Below are 21693 nucleotides of genomic sequence, written 5' to 3' on the forward strand. Positions count from 1 at the left end.
ACAGAGGCTTTCAATGTAATCTTTCTACCTATCCGCTCTCTCCTCTGCATTTAACAGTGGAATTCCCGTCGCACTCTTAATGTTATCACCCTTGCTTTTAATGTCACCGAAGGTTGTTTTGACTTTCCTGTATGCTGAGTCTCTCCTTTCTAAAATCATTTCTTTTTCGATTTCTTCACATTTTTCATGCAGCCATTTCGTCTTAGCTTCCCTGTACTTCCTATTTATTTCATTGCTCAACGACTTGTGTTTCTGTATTCCTGAATTTCGCTGAACATTTTGTACTTCCTTCTTTCATCGATCAGCTGAAGTATTTCTTCTGTTACCTATGGTTTCTTCGCAGTTAGCTATGTCTTTATTTCTAACTTGTGTGGTGGTCCTTTTTAGAAATGTCCATTCCCATTCAACTGTACTGCCTACTGAACTATTCCATACTGATGTATCTATAGAGAACTTTAAGTGCATCTAGTCTTTCCTTAGTACTTCCGTATCCCGCTTCTTTGCGTGTTGATTTTTCCTGACTAATATCTTAAACTTCAGCCTACTATATTGTGACCTGAGTCTACACCTGCTCCTCGGTACGCCTTACAATCCAGATTCTAATTTCGAAATCTTTATCTGACCATGATGTAGTCTAACTGAAATCTTCTCGTGTCACCCTTGTGATTCTTGAACAAAGTATACGGTATTACTAGCTGAAATTTATGACAGAACTCAGTCTTTCTCCTCTCTCAGTCCTTGTCCCAAGCCCATATTCCCATGTAGCCATTTCTTCTCCTCCTCCACCAGCAACTGCATTACAGTCCCCTATGACATATATACTCTTCAGCTTGCGACGTCAGCATGTGTACCTGGACTATCGTTGCTGGTTTTGGTTCTGAGTTGATTCTGATGAGAACAACCCTATCACTGGACTGTTCACAGTAACACACTCTCTGCTCTATCTTCCTACTCATAACGAATCCTACTCCCGTTACACCTTTTTCTGCTGCTGTTGATATTACTCTGTACTCACCTGACCAGAAATTCTTGTCTTCTTTCCATTTCACTTCACTGACCCCCTACTATATCTAGATTGAGTTTTGCATTACCCTTTTCAGATTTTCTAGTTTCCCTACCGCGTTCAAGCTTCTGACATTCCACGCCCTGACTCGTAGTGTGTTACCCCTTCATTGATTATTCAATCTTTTTCTCATGGTCACCTCCCCATTTGCAGTCCCCTCCCGGAGATCCGAATGGGGGACTAATTCGGATTGTTTTGCCAATGGAGAGATCATCATGTAAACGGTAACTGCCCTATATCACTGCCTTTGGGATATCACGAAAGAACTTTTACAGTTATAGATTTTGTTTTGTTAAGAATGATGTGTTGAGTTCTATCTCCAAGGAAGTTCCGAATCCAGACTCAAATCTGGTCCGATACACGGCAAGCTCGTATTCTTCGCTAAACGACAGTGCGTAACTATATCACGTTGCTTCAAGGAACGCGCTGTCACCGAGGATTTCTGTGACTAAGGTGCCCTGGATGCCGTGTTTCGCAAGACCCCTGTTTACTGACCCCATGAACTTCGTAGTAGAGGCAAAGTTTTACTGTATCATATTGTATAGTTTCTTGCTGTTCCATTTCCAGATAGGAAAAGGCAGGACTGCTTGTACCCCTCTGTGAGAAATGTTTTTTGCCTGACACAGAGGTCTGCAAATTACTCGACGTTTCTGCATTAAAAAGCTTCTTTTAAAGCTTTCGAAAGGTCATGAGATTTACAGTGTATTTATTCGTGTACGTAAAAGTTTAAATTTAAAGGTAGACTGAACATAGACTTAAACATCCCATCGTCGAAGAGTTTACTCTGCATGAAGCACTACCCCAGTAAAAGGTGCGAAAATAATCTGATGTATAGTCCGCAAAACCAGTTCATTGTCTTAAGCACTGCACTAATTCTTCGTCTAGGGAAAGTCAAAAACCTACTTTAAAACTATTATTCTACAGAAACAAAAGACTTCAGTTACTTCATCAGCATTTCCACGACAGATACATTGATTTCTACATTGACAGCAGTAAAATTTAAGAACTCCTAGTTGAAGGCAACAACAGAAAAAGTCCATAGTGCTGATGGAGGTTCGTCTGTGCAGTCCCGCTAGAATTCGTCAGTGTGACTTGCTTATGGATTCGTTGGCTGTAATGGGTTTGAGGAAGAGCTTCTACGCAAAATTTCATTTGCATTGCCTGATACATTATTCATTCGTCGGCATATTCGCCCGAATGAATTCAGGTCACGCTCCACATCCAGTTATCTACATGAATCAGATGCACGGCATCTATTGATTAGCTCTCTGCCACAGGGGTATACATCTCGCCCCCCTTTAAGGTCGGAAAAATTGTTTTAATTCCCCCAAAAAAGGGTACGTCTGTCCGTGGATCGGGTGTGACCAATAACGCTACTCGGCTTTAATAAGTGAAAAGCGCTAGTTTACTTTTGTTCTACAATATTACTTTTATTGTATCAACCGGTTTCGGCTTACAAGGCTATCTTCAGACATTTACTCGGTTTTGATTATAAAAGCGAAGCGCGGGCGGTATATAGTCGTTTGTCGGCTTTGCCTACTGACACTGTCGTCCGTTATCAAAGTTTTTTTCCGGGTAGTTCTCTCCTCCGTTGCTGAATGTCGTGATCTCATATCGACTGTTTCCACTGTTACTGTGTTGAGAGGTTTACTTTTTACCGATTTTATTCATGCATTTGATCGAGTTTTTCTGATTTTCTGTTGCGAGTGTTGGCGTTATTGGTATTAATGATGCTGCATAACAGATGTTGACCTCTCTAATTAGAGGTTTTCAGGCGTCTATTGATGTGAATGGTCGTCTTACCCCCATAGAAGGGTGTCGAGGTGACCTGCAGGGGAGTCTCCGATCTATGTCGCTATTAATGCTCTTGCTGGAACTCTTATTCCGGTGCATAGTTGCTCTGTTGGGTGGCTGGTTGTTATTGGGAGGAAGGTTCATCATTCGCGCGTGTGCTGATGACGTTACGGTACTTCTTCGTACTCATGCCGACATACGGATGCTGAAAGACGTTTCGAGGCATTCTGTCGTCGTCTTACGCGAGCACAGATTAACGACCAGAAGTGTCAAAGTATCGATTACTCAATTTGAGGGGATTTCAAGCGGCTGAGGTTCTGTTTGCTGTGGTCGTCGCCCGCCATCGGTCGTTGGGTGTTATCACTGATGATTGTCCGAAGTAGACGGCTGCGCAAAATTTGAAGTCCGTTAGGAGAGGATTCAAGGAGCGATCCTTGAACACGAGCGTCGATCCCTCTCGTTATTTCATAAGGTTCGAACCTCGGAAACTTACGTGTTGAGTAAAACCTATTTTGTTTTCCATATTTTCCCTCTTCCTGCGATGATACCTCGACAGTTACAGAAATTATAGGGCAACTTTATCTGGCGCCACGATTTTTCGGGAGCGATATGCGTTTATGGCGATACTCGGCTGATGGGAGGCTTGAACCTTCGTCATGTTAGGGCAAAGGCTTCTGCTTCATTTCTTCGAAGCACTGTTTTACTCTTCGCATTCTCCAACACTGTCTGCGACCTGCGAGCTTAACCGCTCTAGGCTAAACAAAAAATTAAGGCATATTCGGGAATTTTTTATTGATGTCAGTGTTATTTGAGTGTTGATCATCTTTTTACAGCTCTCTGTAAAAATGCTGTTATGTCGGCGAACGTTTCTCAATCGTGCTTCTTCTGTGGAGTCCCTATCGCCAGAGACAGATTAGAAGGTTGTTTCGTCCTGTATCAGTCTACCTATTTTTCCGATGGAAGTCGCGATCTCGTGGTACCAAGTCGTTCATAATCTCGTCCTCATCAACGTTCGACTTTTTTACACTGGCCTTGATGGGACGGACCGGTGAAGTCGTTGCCATGAAACGATTACATTATGTTATCCGTTGGCCCCCTGCGGATACAGACGTTGAAGTTCGCTGCTACCCGCAGCTGTGGCCGAGCGGGTCTAGGCGCTTCAGTCTGGAACCGCGCGACCGCTATGGTTGGAGGTTCAAATCCTGTCTCGGGCATGGATGTGTGTGATGTCCTTAGGTTAGTTAAGTTTAAGTAGTTCTAAGTTCTAGGGGACTGATGATCTCAGATGTTAAGTTCCATAGTGCTTAGAGCCATTTGGACCATTTGAGCTGGCTCCGCCGACAATTAACTTTCCTTGCCAGGACGACGGAAGCGGCCATCTCCAGTGTGATTCTCCTGCGTCCCGATTCAACCTTCTTTCCCAGAACTAAGAATGAACTTACGTGGCTTGTCGGGGAGGGGGTATGGCCGGGGCCCTTTCCTTTAAACAGTATATGGCTACGTCCCAGGCAAAGGAATCCACGCTATCGTGAGGTTTTTGTTACATTTTTGTTGTTGCAGGCCACGGCCGCAAATGACTCTTTTTTCTTATTTGGTGAGAATCACGCAAAATTAAAGCTTCGTTTCATAATAAATATCATACACTTATTATACAATATATGTGTGTATGATACTTTTAGGGGTTACAATGTTTTTAAATTCTCATACTCTTATATGTCATATTTACATCAAATCGTATATTAATTCTTACCTTTATTCTCCAGGTAGATTTATTGTTTTACACATTCGTGTATTAATGTTCTACGAGTAGAGGTAGACAAACGAAAAAAGGATAGAAAATATAATAAACACAGTAATCGGGTTTTGAACACGGGGCGCAAAACTGTAAAGCTGCGACGTTATCCACAGTGCCTCCACTTCTATTACTCTGAATACACGCTAAAAGGCACACAGACTACCTAGAAAACTTTGACTGTCATTTTCTCAGAAACGGCCGAGTATCTACCAATCAGGCGAGACACGGGTTTGCTTATTTTGACCTCTCTTCTACTGAGCCAAGTTTTTGGGAAATCGGGAATCACTTGCCCGTAACCGACTAGCTGCAAATTACCCAGAGAGAGGAGCAAACATGCGCCATCAACACTGGAATAGGAACCTCTTCGTTCCCCATAGCGCAGCTAACACAGTGGGACGCATAAAATTTAATTTGAGTTCATCGGGTTCGCTTTCTGGAGGGCCCTTACGGGGGTATAGCGCATATTCAGTGGAAACCTTATTAACTGGGTGCCGGTGCTTTCGCCTCCAGCCACCCCCGTGCCGCGGTACAGCTTTCCGCCATCAAAGTGGCGCGCCCAACTTGAGCTTCCGCGAACAGCAGTCCCGCACCACGTGATGGGACTCGGCCGTAGCTACCGGCGGGAACTTTTCTCGCTCCGCGAACCGTGGGAGGTGCCGCGCCGCGCCGACGGCAGCGGGAGAATTTAATTAAGCAGCTGCTGGCCGAGTCAGGACTCATTCACGGCCTAATTAACCCAGCAGCAGCGACGCACAAAGGTCGCGCTGTCGGCGGAACCACCGCGGACGGCCGCAATACGGGGGCGTTCATCGCCCATTAGCTTCAACACACTGTAGCTGCCCTGCAGAGGGTGTACTAGGTAGCGAACACAAGCACTCGAGCACGGCATGAGCGGCAAGACTTGACAAGAGCTTGCGCTTTCAGTTGCCTCGGCAGAGATTCTGTCAAGCTCTTAATTTACCGCTGAACATTGAAACTGCAACACTACGTAGGCGGCATTAGAATATCACACTTTATTGCTGAAATACCTGTCAGATACTGTGCTGCGTTTAGGAACCAAAGACGTTACTCCTTACATGACAAAAACATTAACTCTGATTTTTATTATCTCTATTGTTGAATGTAATGTTAATGACTCTGATTTGGTTCTTGCTCTGACAAAGACGAAGGGAACTAATCACGATTTACAGCTCGACGGTAAGAGTAAAATTTCTATTCGAGAAAGAAATAAACGAGTGCTTAGATCTGATAAATAATTCAGTGAGACTCGGACATAAATATTACTCTTTCTAGTCATTCTAATTATTATTGAAAGTTTCAGCTACACAACGTCGACATTTTGTTAGAGACGCTGTGGAATGGTTCAAATGGCTCTGAGCACTGACTTAACGTCTGAAGTCATCAGTACCCTATTACTTAGAACTACTTAAACCTAACTAACCTAAGGACGTCACACACATCCATGCCAGAGGCAGGATTCGAACCTGTGACCGTAGCGGTCGCGCGGTTCCAGAGCGAAGCGCCTAGAGCCGCTCGGCCACAGCGGCTGGCGAAGCTGTGGAGATCGGTGAACTAACCTTCAAATAAACCCAATAACTTTCAACGGACTTAAGAGGACGCAATAAAAAAATGTGCAAGAGCTCTTTACCAACATATTACCGCACGACAAACCACACAAACAAGGCAAGTTTAGTTTGAATAGACATTTCAGTACACCTTTTGAAATCCAAGACTACATGCCAATCTTGTCTATAAAACTATAAAATACAATAAATATAAAAATATAGCACGCTACAAACCTGGAATAACCGTGTAGTGTACTGATCATTTCAGCTCAACAGTACGAAGTAGGTGGGACTAACAGCATCTACAATCTATACAAGAAATGTCGTAAATCCGAATATGATCAGAATTCACCTGCACAACGTGTTGGTGATCGTCTTAATCACCTTTTCTGCGTCTCTTTGTTCGTTATCGTCCGTTGCATTTGTTGGGGGGGGGGGGGGGGGGGGAACGCCCCATGACATCCGTTTAAGTTCATCGTTGACCATTCACTTAATTTTTTTATTACAGACGGCTGCTAACCCCCTGACCGAATACCCTGTGGCAAGAGTACATCCGATCCGAGCACCCTTCTAGGACTGACTAAAACCGTTTTATGTTGCCTTGCATCTACGTCCTGTACTCACACAATTTCTGTGATTTCCGCACACGGAGAGCCTTATGATTATTGTCGCGGACTTGTCTTGGCATTAAATACTATACTGTAATACCTGTGCCTGAAGGACATTGCAGAGAACAGCGTAAAATCACAATCACTGCATTTCATGTCGAAACAAAGCAGCGACAATAATCGTAAGACTCTCACTGTTCGGAAATAACAGCAACGTAGCCAGATGGTGGCATACGGAGGTTTGAATTGGTCCTGGAGGGTCCTGGAATAGTGCTCGGACAGCCGAAACGCTTAAAGTGGCCACTCGCGTAAAGTGAGAAATTCAGATTCGAGTCCTGGTCTGGCACAAAATGGGTCGGTCCTGCAGGCATGATCGGATGGCCGCGATAAGCGGGAAATCCGGGCTCGAGTAACGGTCGAGCACAAATTTTGAATGTCGTCATTCCATTATACAGCCGATGGTTGTCCATATTCGCAACTGCGAACTCATTGCGTGCATTTCATAACGGCTGTAGTCACCGCAGTGCCTGTTCGTTCGGATATGCACGCATGTCTGAAGGAACATTACATCGCAATTGAGAATAGTACAAACACTGCAATATCGTATTTACAAATTACTTCACAGTTTACTTTGACACGTAGGTATATATATATATATATATATATATATATATATATATATATATATATATCACTTTTGACGTAGTATCAGGGTAGCTAGCAGAATTAACCTTAACACAGTTAAATGGCGGCTACTTTGACTGAATAACTATCACATCCAGGGTGATAACTATTAACTACATCAAATAAAATCTTCGTATACCCATAATTAAAACGGACGACTTGGGACGTCAGCTGGTATAATATATGTTAAAAAATGACTTAATTCCTCCAGCTGTATTAAGGTGTTGGTTTTATTGGCAACTAGTTTCGATGTTGTTACAACATCATCTTCAGGACCATACTTGTTGACAGTAACCGTATGTGTCTAACACTAGTAGTGAGTGGTGAGATAGGCGTGTTCCATGCGGAAGGCAGGTAGTAACTGATATCAATATCAGTTACTACCTGCCTTCCGCATGGAACACGCCTATCTCACCACTGACTACTAGTGTTAGACACATACGGTTACTGGCCAACAAGTATGGGCTTGAAGATGATGTTGTAACAACATCGAAACTAGTTGCCAATAAAACCAACACCTTAATACAGCTGGAAGAATTACGTCATTTTTAACATATATCAAATAAAATCGTCGTAGCTACTGAACGGTTTGCGTTAGGACGTTCAAACTGCACGATTGGCCGCGGGGCATGATGGGAATTAGTAAGCGCATGCGCACGGTTTAGCGACGAAGCCCATTTTCATTTGGATGGGTTCGTCAATTAGCAAAATTGGCGCATTTGGGGCGACTGAATTTCACGGTTGAGAAGTCTCTTCACCCTCAACGAGTGACGGTGTGATGTGCAACTTCCAGTCAGGGAATAATCGTAGCGATATTCCTTGATGGCACGGCGACTATCGAACTGTACGTGAAGCTTTTGGCAGATGATTTCATCCCCAGTATCCGAAGTGACCCTGACTTCGACAGCATGTGATTCATACAAGACGGCGTTCGACCCCATCGAAGTAGGAGGAGCGCTTTGGGGACCGCATGCTGGCGCCACTGGCATGGGCCTCGATTGGCCGCCATATTCTCCGGATCTGGACTCACGCGACTCCTTTTTGTATGGTTGTATTAAAGACAAGGTGTACAGCAATAGCCACAAAACCACTGCTGAGCTAAAAACAGCTGTGCAAGAGCATCGATGTTCCGACACTTCAGCGGATCACGTAGAATTTCGCTATTCGTCTGCGCAACATCGTCGCCAATGATGGCAGGCATATCTAACATGTCGTAGCCTAAATCCGAACATCTGTAGTGACGTTTACATGATGAATAAAGTGTGTGCACAACGTAGTTTGTAAGCAATTAACATTTTTTTATATAGTTCAATAACTGTCAACCTTTATATGCCACCATCTGCCAAGCAGTCAGATTGTGAAAGTATAGTAAATGTTTAAAAACAAGCAAATGCAAACAATCGTCATAAAAAAGTCTTAATCAAACGTGTGATAGCTTTACGTTACTTAAAAGACACACAGCTGCAACATATGCAATAAACAATGTTGTTGTTGTTGTTGTTGTTGTTGTTGTGGTCTTCAGTCCTGAGACTGGTATGATGCAGCTCTCCATGCTACTCTATCCTGTGCAAGCTTCTTCATCTCCCAGTACGTACTGCAGCCTACATCCTTCTGAATCTGCTTAGTGTATTAATCGCTTGGTCTCCCTCTACGATTTTTACCCTCCACGCTGCCCTCCAATACTAAATTGGTGATCCCTCGATGTCTCAGAAGATGTCCTACCAACCGATCCCTTCTTCTAGTCAAGTTGTGCCACAAACTTCTCTTCTCCCCAATTCTATTCAATACCTCCTCATTAGTTATGTGATCTATCCATCTAATCTTCAGCATTCTTCTGTAGCACCACATTTAGAAAGCTTCTCTTCTTGTCTAAACTATTTATCGTCCACGTTTCGCTTCCATACATGGCTACACTCTATACAAATACTTTCAGAAACGACTTCCTGACATTTAAATCTATACTCGATGATAACAAATTTTTCTTCTTCAGAAACGCTTTCCTTTCCATTGCCAGTGTACATTTTATATCCTCTCTACTTCGACCATCATCAGTTATTTTGCTCCCCAAATAGCAAAATTGATTTACTACTTTAAGTGTCTCATTTCCTAATCTAATTCCCTCAGCATCACCCGACTTCATTCGACTACATTCCATTATCCTCGTTTTGATTTTGTTGATGTTCATCTTATACCCTCCTTCCAAGACACTGTCCATTCCGTTCAACTGCTCTTCCAAGTCCTTTTCTGTCCCTGACAGAATTACAATGTCATCGGCGAACCTCAAAGTTTTTATTTCCTCTCCATGGATTTTAATACCTAATCCGAACTTTTCTTTTGTTTCCTTTATTGCTTGCTCAATATACAGATTGAATAACATCGGGGATAGGCTACAACCCTGTCTCACTCCCTTTACAACCACTGCTTCCCTTTCATACCCCTCGACTTTTATAACTACCATCTGCTTTCTGTACAAATTGTAAATAGCCTTTCGCTCCCTGTATTTTACCCCTGCCACCTTCAGAATTTGAAAGAGAGTATTCCAATCAACATTGTCAAAAGCTTTCTCTAAGTCTACAAATGCTAGAAACGTAAAATTTAATATTAATTTTAGGCAGGGGACAATCGAGGACGAATCTTGGCATTCAAAATCAGTGTCACACCTGTACTACAGACAAATACACTAACATACGTAGTTTAACGCTGCGAGGCAACATTAAAGCGAGGAAATGCATGACAAAAACATGAACGAAAATAAAAACAGCTAATAGAACAGCGTCATAAGAAAGGACAATGCCAAATCAAAGACTACCACACGCCATCAACCACACTGCCTGTCAAACAACGTCATTTAAAACCTAGTCGACGACAAGGACTGCAAAATAACATCCCTGAAACACTGATGAATCACACTTCACATATCACACTGCTGTAGCAACACACGGCAGTAGAGCAGAAAACAGACTAAACTACCTCTGCCAGAACTGAGCACCACGCTAAGATAATCCCGTCATTTTCGAATCCAAACCAACGGGGACATTACAGGCATAGCATCAGACTGTGACAAGTAGCACTCAGTCTGTGCTCACTGCCTGTAACTCTCCGTTGGTCTTGTACTCTGTACAGGACAGCGAGAGGTGGCAGGCAGGTTTCGTCTGTAGCTCTGCGACATTCATCAGGGCGCCGTACTTCAAGCACGGCAGCGAGCAGTGGTAGCAAACAGCCTGCACCCGCTGAATGTAGCTCCGCACTGCCCTTGTCGCTCAGCGGTCGTATGTCGGTGACTGCAGCGCACAGACTGGCTGCTCCTCAACACATGCCAGCCGATCGTGTGTTCACCTCCTCCCCCACTTGCAGACTGCTTGGCGAGATTCCGCACCAGCCAGCAGTGTTTTGACGTCCCCTTGGGCAGCCGCCCCGCATTCATGCTAAACAGCTCTAATACCAATTGGTAGAAACGTTCCTGGCATTGCTGAGATGTCTATAGAACCACTGAATGTAAGCACTTCCACCACTGTTGTAGTTTCCCTTGAGATAGCAGCAGAAAGAGGTGTGCCAGCAGTGATGTGCAGAAAGACAACATTGAAAATGGGAATTACATCACGTAACCTCTCAGACTATTCACAGTCAAGCGTTCAGCATCGCGATGTACGGATCTATGTGGAGAGAATCTGAGAAGAATGAACGTTGCCAGACTCCATTTGTCACGTCGTATGGACCCAGCACCTGATTGGTGGTGCGAGGTGGTATTCAGTATACAACACTGTTATCTCTGTTTCGTATAGACAGTAATTTCGATAGAAGACGCTATATTTCTGATATGTTAAAGCCAGTGGCTGTCTCCTACCTACGAGGTCTTCAGGACGCTATTTTTCAACACGATAACGCAAGAACGCATGTTCCCCGTGATGTGCCGGACTATTTACTAACACAGTATCAACATCTTCGTAGTTTGGTAGCTCTACGGGATAATCGTTAATATCTGGCTTGAGGTGGATATCGCATACCTGAAGAAACCTGCCTCGATACAGAGGATGTTCCACTATAGCACCAGCCAGAAATTCTTCATATCTTTCACCCTCTGAAAATACCTGGTGATGGGTTGCCGAGAGACTGGCGCACTAACATTCACCAAACACTACGAATTATGAATCTGACACAAAGCTGAAGCGTCGCGGAATGACGTTCCCGTACCAGAAATCGAAACTCAGTCCTACTCGATACCCATCTGGGTTAGAGCTATTGCTGGTGCCAAGGGTGGCAGCTTTGCATACTAAATTTCGCACCATATGCACATCTTTAATCATGCTTACCTCCTATACATCGTATCCATAGTTAGTGAAATTATTATTTACTATCCATACTGCTGTTGCAATTTCAATGAGCAGCAGCGTAATGTATCTCAGAATTCTATTGAATTGTTAGAGAAGCATATGGCTCAGTTATTCCAGTAAGTCATAACGACTCACCCACGCCGATGTTTCACGATTATGTTTCACACGGAAGTTGCAAACATATTAATAGTCCAGATTATCGGTAGGCATGCAACAGCATGCGCTAGTTAATATATTCCAAAACGAGTTCTTTTAGTGATAGAAAGGTAGGGTCAAGTAATTTGAATAGCCTTTGTTCTAGGAAACACTTGTTTACACGACAGAAGGGTCAGCTTAGTATCATTAGCCTACAGTGCAGGGTTAAACCATGAATATTACACGCTACCACTTTCTTAGACAAATAGAGCAGATCGTTTGGTTCTCTTTGCGTTTCATGTAGACTACTGTAGGAACAAACGGCTTATTGAGGCTCCATTAGTTCATCGGAGGTTTCATAAAAACCGCAAGAAATGGTTTTCTTTATCATTTTTAAACTTCAAAACCGAGCGGGGACTTCGAAACAGCTATGCAGAAATTGTTATGATTTGTTCCGAAGACCCTGATCTCGAACAACCGTGAAACATTTATTGATATTTTTCCTCATTTTCGAGACAAAGAGGTTCAAAGTTATCCTAACAGCACACGTACGATACGCACGTAAAATTCGGTGTGAGGCGAAAAAGTAGTCTCTGACGTGACGTATGGCGGATAAATATCCTATAAAGTGTTCCATAGTCATCTGAAGAATTCTGGGAACGTCATGTTGTAGTATTGAATCACCTGCAAAATTCTTGTGCACGTAAAATCCAATTTGAAGTGTAAAATTAGTTTTGGCTTATTTGAGTATCATATAAGTAAACTATCACAGTTTTACTGACCCATAAAGCTGTTTTCATATGAGTGGTATGTCTGCTGTGGCAAGGAAAGGAAGGGAACCAGCGCAATAACGCTCCTATCGGACAACAAAAAAGTGGGGTACGAGCTGTTTCATTTCACCTTCCTCACCAGCGTTAAAATTTTTCCCAACATTTTTAGCATTCGAACATATTCGCGCCTTTTATGCTGATAGCGAAGGAAACTTTGCCAGTAGGAAACAGACGGAAAGTAATAAATATTGGAAGATAGAAGAAAGTGGTTGTGGTATAGAAAGAACAAAGGATTCAATGCCAGTGTGAGAGAAAGAGGCGGACACATTGGTAGCAGAACATAGGTGACAGTGACAGAACAGTCTTAGGAAAAGAGTGAAGAAACAGTGCCAGTGGAGCGAGGATGAAGAGAAGGAGAAAGTGGAAGTAGGTGAAAGTCAGTGATAATGAGAGACAGAAACTATGACAATGGCAACGAGGCAGAGAGAGATAGTGAGAAGAGACAACAGCAGTGGGAATGAATGAATGAGATAGCAGCATTAAGAGAGAGCAAGGGGTGTCATTGATAGTGACAGGAGACAGTAGTAGTAGCACAGGAGAAAGTGGCTGTTAGATGGACACAAAGAGATGATGACAATGAGTTGGTGTGAATAAGTAAGTCAGAATGGGCACGTGGGACAGATGGGTATGAACGACTTACAACGATGGACTAATGGGTGTGAGCGAGCTACAGTTAGGGAAGGTTGTGGGAGAAAAAGTGAGTTGCATGTTAAAAATGGCGCGAATATGTTCGCATGCCATGATTTATAGAAAAATTTTAAAAGTCATGAGCAAGATACAATGTGGCAGCTGATTACCAAATTTTCATATTTTAAATACGGTCATAATGGCCTTTTTGTGCTCTGATAGTATCATTTTTCCCCTGGTGTAACTGTGTTCCACTTTAAAGACCAAATGATCAGCAAAAACATTATGATCACTGTCCATCTCGACGTTGGATGCCGCCTGGTGTTGTTGCAGGCATTTGAGGCGGTAACAAAAGTATGTAAGCGGAGCAGACACGAATGGGAGATCATCCTAGTGAAGATATGGGCTGCAGATGGGCAAATTACTGAGATAAGCGGCTTTGACAAAGAACAGATTATTATTACGCAGAGCCTGTGAACGACTATCTCTAAAACGGCGAAGTTGGTCGAATGTTAACGTGCTACTGTTGTAGGCACCTGCAGAAAGAGGTAGAGAGACAGTGAAATTAACATTAGGTGTTAAATGGTTGGACGTCTACGACTCTTCGAAGGCTTCTGTGGTCTCTAAAGTGGGACAGACGGTGATCTGTTGCATCTGTGCCGAAAGAGCACAATGCTGGTGCACGCACAAGTGTTTCGGAGCACACCGTTCATCGTACATTGTTGAACATGGTGTTCTACACCCGACCACCCCTCCGTGTTCACATGTTGACCTAATGACACCGTCAATTATGACTACAGTGGGCACGGGACCATCGGGATTCGACCGTCGATCAATCAATGGAAACGTGTCGGCTCTTCGGGTGTGTCACATATTTGCTACAGTGGGTCGATGGTCGTCTCAATAATCTCCGTCATCGAGGTGAACGGTGGCTTGAAACGCAGCGCGCCACGGACACAGGCTGGCCTTGCATGGGACTTCAAGTAGTAATCGAAGACACGCTGACAGCTGCAGATCACCTGCATCCCTTCATGTTTGATGTCTTCCCCGACGGCACTGTTACCTTTCGATTGTATAATTGTCCGTTTCTCGAAGTCAGAACCATGCTACTGGTTTGTAGAGCAATATAGTGAACTCCCGTTGCTGTCGCGCCGACCAGATTCGTCTGATGTAAATCCTCTTCGTCATAGTCGCTATCGGGCGTCATCACCGCATACGGAGATCAAGCGACCCTTATTTTCGCAAATTACATGACCTGTGCGTAGGCATTTAATGCCAAACTCCTCCACAAACCTACCAACAAATTGTCCGATCCCTGATACGCAGAGTCAGTGACGTATTTTATTCTAAAGACGGGCAAACAAGCTGTTATATGCAAGATGAATATTTACTTTTTTTCTGTTTCTCTGTCGGGATTGTTTTCGAGTATATGAACTAGGCTCACCACACAGAAAAGAGCTACACAGGAGACGTCACACTAACATCCTGTAGCACCGCCCCTAGCCTTCATAATGATCTCAGTTCCGCGAGGAACAGAAACCACAGGTTTCTGAAGGCATGCTGTATTGAGCTGAAGCATAGTCAAGTAGTCGGAGACTTTTCTGCGGCAGTGAGTTCGGATTATTTAGCGGGTCAGTCGAAATGCGATAGTGTGCATGAGCTTTCATCAAACCAGGACCATGTATGTAAGGCTCTGTCAACACGGCTGTTGGCATTCTAGAAGACGAGAGTGTCACAGTATACTCATCATGAAGACATGGAAGAGAGTGGTTAACTTTGAGGGGATAAGCTGGGCGAAAGCTTTTCTCGGTACCTGCTGCTCTAGTGTAACGTCTTGTTTCCCGTTGCCTGGAAACAGCACGTTTTGTATTATCGAGAAGTAAGGGAGAGAGTGTCAAGGACATGATACAGGATTTTGGGTGGACATTATCAAAACAAAGGTGTTCCTCGTTGCGGCGGGGTCTTCTCACCGAATTTCAATCACCATCTTTCTCTTCTGAATGCGAAAATATTTTGTTGACGCCGCTCACACCCATTAGTCCATCGCTGTAAGTCTCTCGTGCCCATCCACTCCCACTTGCCCATTATCACTTACTTATTCTCACCAACTCATTGTCATCATCTCTTTGCGTTCCTTCTGTGCTACTACTACTGTCTCCTGGCACTATCGACATCTCCCTCTTTCTCTCTCTTACCGCTACTATCTCATTCATTTCTTCCCACTTTTGTTGTCGCTTCTCACTGTCACTATCTTTCTGTTCCTCGTTGCCATTGTCATAGATTCTGACTCTCATTATCACTGGCTTTCACCTACTTCCACTTTCTCCTTCTCTTCATCCCCGCTCCACTGGCACTGTTTCTTCACTCTTTTCCTAACACTGTTCTGTCACTGTCACCTATGTTCTGCTACCAATGTGTCCGCCTCTTTCTCTCACACTGCCATTGAATCCTTTGTTCTTTCTACACCACAACCACTTTCTTCTGTCTTCCAATATTTATTACTTTTTTGTCTATTTCCGACTGCCAAAGTCTCCTTCGCTATCAACATAAAAAGCGCGAATATGTTCGCGTGCTAAAAATGTTGGGGTAAAATTTTAGTGGTGGTGAGGAAGGTAAAATGAGACACCTGGTACCCCACTGTTTTGTGGTCCGATAGGAGCATTTTTATGCTGTTTCCCTTCCTTTCCTTGCCACAGCAGGCATACCACTCATATGGAAACAGCTTTATGGGTCAGTACATTTTTTGATAGTTTACTTATATGAAGCTCAAATAACCCGAAACTAATTTTACACCTCTGTCTAGATTTTACGTGCACAAGAATTTCACAGGTGATTCAGTACTACAATATGACGTTCCCAGAACCCTTCAGATGACTATGGTTCACTTTATAGGATAATTTTCCGCCATACGTCACTTAAGAAACGACTTTTTCCGACTGACAAATAAGGTAGAAAAACCATCTGGTATTAGATCTTAGTCATACCTGAAGTAAGTGATTTAGTAAAAGCAAATTAATCATATGTGGAACAAATTACACTCATATTCAGGAGAAACAGAACACCTTGAATGACTAGAGATATGACGTTCATATTCAGGACACGTACATTAATACGAGGGTTGGAACTTTAATAGTGGCAACTACTTATTTACAGCTCGTACAAAATAGATAAGTGTTTCAGAGTTTTACTGACCTTCAGAGTAATCACCAGCACTGTGTATAACCCGTTGCCAGCGATGTGGAAGCCGTAGGATATTCTTAGCAGTGCCAGTTGTGTTGATAGTTCGAGCGGCCCGGGTTCGATTCCCGGCGGGGTCAGGGATTTTCTCTGCCTCGTGATGACTGGGTGTTGTGTGATGTCCTTCGGTTAGTTAGGTTTAAGTAGTTTTAAGTTCTAGCGAACTAATGACCATAGATGTTAAGTCCCATAGTGCTCAGAGCCATTTGAACCACTTTTTTTTTTTTTTTTTGACGAATCACATTCTCTCATACCAGTAATGCGCCCTCTTTCATACTCACTGATTTAGCGGTACGGTTCGCGCATACGTTTGCGAGGCATCCTCCACGTCTCCTCGAGTCAGACTGATTCATCACCTTTGGTTAACGAGAGCCGCAGGCACATTTTACCGGTAGGTGGTGTTGCACCGCGATATCGATGTTGACCTTGAACCCAAGGGCTGATATGGTTCAGATGCTAATTATTGCAGCACATGTACGTGTCCTGCGAATATGAACGTCCTATCTCTAATCGTCGAAAGTGTTCTGTTTTTTTTCTGAACATAAGTTTATATATGCAACACTATGCGTATAACGTTATTAAAACCCTCTGACTGATTAAGAAATTATCTTATAACTCTCAGTATGTGTTTTACGTTTGTGCTTTTAGAAGTTAATATTCTTTTTCAATCAAGAGATGTTAAATTTAAACATATTTTGCACTTGCAATTTACATTCTTGTGTTAAATAAATAAAACTATCAGATTCCAATACTTTAAAAAGTATTGTTTTAATATCATAAATTGTTAAATTACTTTTTATTTACAAGAAAAGTATTAATGTGCAGTTAAAGATCAATTTTTAAAAGGAATAAGACATGGGAATATTGTCATTGTAAGCTGTAACGATTGTAGGCTGTAAGTAGTTGTGCAGCAGAGGAGTGCAGGCTGGTGGTAGGAGGATAAAATGTACTCGATTTGTGCATGACATGGTGTTACTGGCGGAGAGCGGAAGAACTACGACTGGAATGTTAAAAGAATTAAAAGAGCTCTGTGAAAAATTCGGAATGAGAATTAATAAGAAAAAGACAAAATGTAAAACGATAAATGCAAGAAGAGTAGGAACAGCTATAAAATTAGGTCAGGAAGATATAGAACAGGTTCGTGATTTCAAATATCTGGGAAGCATAATTAGGGAAGACATGCAATGAGGAGGTGAAAACGCGTATAAGCAGTTGCCAAGGAGGCATTTCATAAGAAGACTAAGCTTCTCTGTAGGTGCATGGACGGGGACCTGAGGAAGATACTGGCGAAGTCCTTTGTATGGAGCCTGGCATGATACGGAGCTCAGACATGGTCACTGAGGTAAGAGGAAGAGAAAAGAATACAAGTTTTTGATATGTCCATTTGGAGTAGGATGGAAGGGATAAAATGGGTAGACAAAGTGAGAAATGAAGAGGCGTTGGGAAGAGCAGGAAAAGAGAGAGAAATTTTAATCAGGAAGAGGAAACATAATTGGCTTGGACATAGGATGAGAAGAGACTGCTTCTTGATGGATGAGATTGGAAGGAACGGTGAAAAGAAAAAGAAGAAGAGGATGCCTATGGTGGATAGTATAAGGACAGAGAACAAATACCTATGAGAAAACGAAGAAGGTAGCAAATGACAGGACTGCCTGAAGAGCTGTCCTGGGGCAGAACTTTGATGATGATGAACTTCTACTTACAGTTGCAATAAATAACAGACGGTAACCGTTCTTTAAATGGTGTAAGGTAGAGGAAGAAGAACCAAAAAGATCTATATTCCAAACCCGAGTACCTTCTGTCTCAAAATCTACAAACGTGGTGAACTTTACTCGCCTAAAATGTTTAGAAAGGAATGCAACGCTATAGACTGTAAGTCCTTCAAATTAAATATCAAACAATAAAAACTCATTCGGATGTCATCTCAAACGAGGAACTGAAAGAGCAGAAAGAGCGGAGAGAACGTGACATGCAAGGCAGTACAGGGTAGGGCAGACGACATTACCGTTCACAAATCGGGGTGATGGGCGCGACCGTTGTGGGGCCACCTGTTGCAGCAGCTGCTGACGTCAAAGGTCACGGCTCGCGTCACAGCCTCCGTTCTGCAGCTACAGGTAGGGAGTGCGCTCTGCCCACTTTTTTATCCTCGCTGTAATATCGCTGACGTGCAGACAGAACTGCGAATTGCTTCTCACCGGCCAGATCTTCTCTGTCACTGCCACAATGAACTCGACAAGCGTGCATACCGAAAAACGACTGTGCTCTTTTTTTCCGGATAACGGTAAGCGCCTCAAATAACAGCTACGCAATAGCTTGCGAGGCTTCTGCAGACGACACAGGCTGCCCCTCTAAGTTTGATACAAAAGAATGAGCCCCCGTTTCTGTAACAGTAGCGAATATAGCGTGTTTTACGTAAGACCAAGTGCTGGAACCGGCGTTGTGCAGAAACCAATACTGGGGAGACGATGTCTTCGATATATCGTCGTACTGTATATTGGCTGTGTCTGTGCTGACTTTTTTCTCTACGAAATAACCCTTGGTTACGATTCACACTTTGCGATTCACCCACGTTCTTCTTTTTTATTGTAATTTCATCACCCAGCCCCATATGGGCAGGGGAGGGCTGTCAGTGGCACAATCCGCTGCTATTCAGCCGAGAGGCAATGCACTTATTAAAAAAGATGGAACGAAACATATAAAAAGGCTATAAAAAAGGAGAACATAATATAATAAGGGGGGAGATAATGGCGGTTAAAATATGTGCTTACATGGAGACGTTCATTGGGGGACACAGTTAAAAAAAACGTTCCACATAAAGATAGAAACACAGTTGGCGATGTGCATACTGTGTAAAATACACCGAAGTCACAAGCACAAGACATTATTAAAAATCCACACCAGAACGACGGCACTTTAAAACTACTGCACGACGAGACAGAGCACACGCTACCAAGAGTAAAAGCTTCCGGGATGGACGTGCCGAGTGAGGGGAGCCCTGAGACAAGGAAAGGTAGGAAAGCGGAGGGGGCAGCGGAGGAGGGACGGCTGGAGAGGGTGGGATGAAAAAATGGGGATCGGTGGCGCACCAAGGAGCAGGAGATAGGCGGAATGGTAGGGAGTAAGCAAAGAGGAGAGACAGGAGAGTCATGGAAGTTCTTCGCTGGAAAGATAAGGGGCATAGAATGGAGGAAACAACCGCTCAGGCAAAGGGAAAAGGAAAGGAGAGGGAGCCTTGAGGAGGAGGGGGGGGGGGGAAGGTGGGGTTAGAGTTGATACGAGAGGTAGATATCAGGCCGAAGCTTATCTTCCAGGAGGTCTATGCACTGGGAGGTGTGTTGGTAAAGGAGATGTAGTGTTTGGAGATGGAGAGAGGGTGGGACACAGCAGTAAAGGCACGGCAGAGGGTTGGGGGTGGGGGGGAGAGGATAGGAAATACTAGGTGGTAAGGGGGATCGAGTCTGCAGTTCAGATGTGTTCGAGGAGAAGGAGAAGTTGTGGGAATGGGATGAGGTCATATAGGATCTATGTTGGGGAGGAGAGACAGATATGGTAAGTGAGACTGAGTGCATGGCGTTTGGGGATTTAGAGGGCGTTTTAGAACGCGGGTGAGTTGGAAATCCAAGTGACGCTGGCGTAGCAAAGGATGGAACAAACCAAAGATTTGTAGTTGTGAAGAATGGTGGAAGGATGCAGTCTCCACATCTGGCCAGAGAGTAGTTTCATGAAACAAAGTCCATTGTGGGCTTTGTGTCGAAATGTAAGGACTCCAGGTGAGTTGATGGTCGAGGGTGAGGCCAAGGTGTTTCAGAATAGGAGTGAGTTGGATAGGATGACCATAAATGGCAAGGTAAAAATCGTGGAGCCGGAAGGACGGGGTAGTATGTTCTCTGATGATTTGCTGGTCTTGGAAGGGTTGATGCAAAGGGGCCACTGTTTGCACCAAGTAGTGAACTGGTCAAGGTGGATTTGAAGGGTATGTTGGGACCATAGAAGTGTAGGGTAGAGAGCCAGGAAGGCGGTGTAATCAGAAAATTGGAGGAGGCAAACATGCAGTGAGGTTTTTGGCTTATCTACGGCATACAGAAGATAGAGGAGAAAGGACAGACCATTAGGGCATACCTAAAGTGGGATAAAACGTATGGGAGTTGGCATTGTGAATAGTGACATAGAAGAGACGATGGGAGAGGAAGGAAGCTACGAGGTGGAAGAAATCGATAGAAAGGGCTTAGATCTGGAGAGTAAAGAGGAGCCCTGGAAGCGGTACACAGTCATAGGCATTCCGGAGGTCTATAGCGGAACGACCTGAGTTACGTTGACAGGAAAGGAGATTGTTAAGGTTAAGGAGTTGACCAGTGGAGGAGGAGCACCGGAAGCCACACTAGGTAAGGGGAAGAAGGTGGTGCTGGTTGAGGTGTGATAAATACGTCGGGAGAGGATGGACTCGAAGACCTTACTGAACACAGGAGTGATGCAGATGAGACACTAGGAAGAAGTGTCACACGGTGGTTTGTTGAGTGTAAGGAACAGCAAGACATCTGAAGTATTCCACAGGTCCCAGTAAAAGCTGGTGGAGAGGATGGCGTTCTACAAGGTAGCAAGGACAGCCAGAAAGGAGGAGGAAGGGAGAGGTGAATCCTTGACGTGGCGGTGATGCTATCTTGACCAGGGGCGGTGTTGCGTTTGGATCGGAGTATGAGTTTCATGACATGTGCTGTGATGGGAGTCCTTAAACCTGAGGGGAGGTAACTGAGCCAGTTACTCGAAACTGGGGCTAGTGGCGGGACGGAAATATCGGTGCGGATTCAACCACGTCTCATCAGAAAGACAAAAAAAAATTTCAAGCTCAGTTTCGGCATCAGAGGTCCCCTACAATAGTCAGTTGCTCTTATTGACGTCGAACAATAATATCCAGGAGTGGCGTTCAATAAGTAACGCAACACATTTTTTTTCTCTACTGATTTCGGTTGACAAATTGCGGAATTTATTGCAATACATCGTGGAATATCCTAGTTTCGTTTCCCATA

The sequence above is a fragment of the Schistocerca piceifrons genome, chromosome 1 (genome assembly GCF_021461385.2).
Source record: "Schistocerca piceifrons isolate TAMUIC-IGC-003096 chromosome 1, iqSchPice1.1, whole genome shotgun sequence".
NCBI lineage: Eukaryota > Metazoa > Arthropoda > Insecta > Orthoptera > Acrididae > Schistocerca > Schistocerca piceifrons.